General features: G+C 48.4%; 1 non-coding gene across 1 annotated transcript; it reads right to left on the bottom strand.

Annotated features, from left to right (window-relative positions):
* Positions 1–926: 926 nt before the first annotated feature.
* On the bottom strand, positions 927–1231 carry LOC146834946 (Nuclear RNase P). Its single transcript, XR_014960952.1, has one exon.
* Between the last annotated feature and the right edge of the window lie 1711 nt (positions 1232–2942).

Here is a 2942-nt window from a genome sequence, read left to right on the forward strand (position 1 = left end):
TCCAGATCTCCACGACATGTCTGTGTATGGAGCGCACGTTGAGAAGGATGCATCTTATGGCGTCAGCGGTGTTGTTTGCCGGGGGGGGGGTGGTGAAGGTCTGGCGGCAGCAGGAGAACTGGCCGCGGGTCTTGTTCGGCGTGGACTGCTGGCAGTTGTTATTCCTTCCAGGGTTGAGTGCGAGGAGGGTGGCTGTGTTGTATCTGTTAGTGGAGGGAGATCCAGGGTCCCTGGCGCTGGTTGCGATCGGGTCGCGGACGGGCACAGACGGGCTTGTATTGGCGCAGCGGCAGCCATTAAGTAGGGGAGGGAAGAGGGGGGAGCAGCTTGGAGGCGGGAACAGGTGTGGGCAGGGGGGAGGGGCCACAGGGGCAGCAGCGGCGGGGAAGAGAGCCGGGCAAAGCGAGGCACAGAGTCAACAGTAAAAACAATCAAAATGAATGACAACAGCACAAAACAAGCATTTGCAATGCAATAGGTCTCACATTTATGCGAGTTTGAGCTATTGACATTGCAAATAACAATGCCTTTTATTTTTGTTTTTTAAAACATACAAAAAAGCACTGTCATTTACAATGCCAATAGCTTAAACTCACGTAAATGCGAGACCTATTGCATTGTAAATGCTTGTTTAGGAGTTGTGTCCTGATGAAGCCACTCACAACTCAAGCCACTTCCAAAGCACAGCCAGTCACAGTGGAATCCTCTTCCCAAGCCCGTGGCTGCACCCGCTTTAGAGCTCATGATAAATGTGGAAGAGGCAACAAAGATCACCGACGGCTCTAAGAACCCATAAACGTCCGTGATATGAAAAATATTTGGCATGTAAATCATTCTACAAACGTCTGATAATGTAAGTTATCATACTTCTCCTCTTTGAAAAGTAGGTAATTAAAGTGAAAGAACAAAATTCTATTAAATAAAAAAGCGGGAGGACAGTAGTCTGAATTGGGTTATGAAGCGCCATTACCTCACCCCAGCCATTGCACTCAGAGGAGCGCCAGCCGCGAGCCACTTCCAATGCCCGGAGGGGGTAAGCATTAGCGAGGACCAGACACACGGCCACGCGTCTCCTGCCGCCCCCTTTGAGCCCCGGGTCTCTGGGAGCTCGCTCCCCTTTACAGGGGATGCCCTGCTGGGGCAATTGCCGACTCTTGTCTCAGACCTTCCCCAAGGTACTTGAGTGACAGACGCACTCTGCACGTGACCTCAGTGATGAGCTTCCTCCGCTTCTCAAGTAATCATCGCCCACTGCTTTATAAATGGCTCCGTTACATGTACTTGCAAACTGAGGGTGGATTATTTATTTTTAATTTAGGGGAGATGGTGTGGGAATATAAAGACAGGGCACTAAATGCTCCAAGGGCGTGGCATACAATGTATAAAATGCACACTACCAATTCGCAAATTGCCGTGTTTCAAAAATGAAAAAGATAATAGCTCAGGATTCCTAATATGTAAATCAAGCTCTGACGTTTGACCTATCACTTGTGCCTAACCTCACACCCAATCACGGACTGCGCTATAAAACGGCCAATTTGGAATAGCTGGATTTTAGAGGCGCAAATTGCTTTCAGTGAACTGTGTCTTCTGGAAAGCAAAAGTACAACTTTCAGCAAATACCATGAGTCTGTGAACCAGAGCAGAGTCAGATTTCAATGCCCGCTCTGTTAGTCTGATTAATGACCAAGTTAAGATCGTATCAAGACTTTTATCTTCCTCCAAGGAATACAAATCTACACGTTTTGTTCTCATGACTTAAAGTGTTATTCCACCGTTTGCAGATGACAACATTTATAAAACAAGGATTTGCATGACTTTGATATGGCCAATAGCTGACAATATTAGAGCCTGTCGCTCTGGACACTCTGTAACTGCGTCACATCATGCTAGTCCCTCTCCTATGTTCACTATGCACGCTGTGTCTGTATATAACTCACCCGGTTGAGGAAGGAGGTACGGGAGCTCAATTCTAGTGTGTTTAACAGCGCTCCACAGCCGCTCAGTGGTGACATGACGCCCAGCACCAGCAATGGGGCCGTTCTTCTGCCGAGCACACATACTCCTGCCCCAGCTCCGTACGCAGAGCATGCGTGGTGGCGACTCGCTGATAGTCGTGTATGTAGCACTGCGCGTCCACCAGCCATAGAATTGTTCGGGCGAGATCTTGGTAAATTAGTGTTTTAATGTGCGTGCGAGCACGATGATGGCAGTTTGTCCAGAGTTAAAACCTAACGGATTAGTAGTCTTTCGAAAGACCTGCCAACTTTGAAAAACAAGCTGTCGCCATTGTGGAAAAAATATAGGGGCATATTATCAAGGACGGCGTTAAAAATTATCGCCGGTTTAACGGCAGAAAACTGCCACTAAAGCGGTGATAATGGGCTTGATAATATGCCCTTGAGAATTCCAATAGAAGCCCATGTTCACACGAGAACATGGGCTTCCTTTGGAATTCTCCAGGGCATATTATCAAGCCCATTATCGCCGCGTTAGCGGCAGTTTTCTGCCACTAAACCGGCGATAATTTTAACGCCGTCCTTGATAATATGCCCCATAGTGTTTACCGATTAATGAAGGAGACAGTGTAACGCTGCAAGTAAATGATCAAGTCCTGATTGGTGGTCCCAAAAGGAGACAGGGCGGTAACAAGGAGGGACTAAGAAGCCTCACTATCAATCGGAAGCCAGCATTTACCATGGACGACGACGCCAGCCAATGAAAAATATGGGCGGGGCTTCCACACCACTTCTAAAAAATGTCCTAATACAGCATGCCTCGCAAAGAGAGCACCACATGCACAGCAACGCTAGGCGAGACCTAACAAACAAAGTGACATAGTTACCGCGTTAAGGGCAGACAACGGTCCAGGACGCAGTGAGGGGCACAGACTCGGCTGGAACGAGCTGGCAGGCTGGGGCGGGCACGGCAAGGAATGGAAT

This window comes from Triturus cristatus, chromosome 4_2, assembly GCF_964204655.1.
Source record: "Triturus cristatus chromosome 4_2, aTriCri1.1, whole genome shotgun sequence".
Lineage (NCBI taxonomy): Eukaryota > Metazoa > Chordata > Amphibia > Caudata > Salamandridae > Triturus > Triturus cristatus.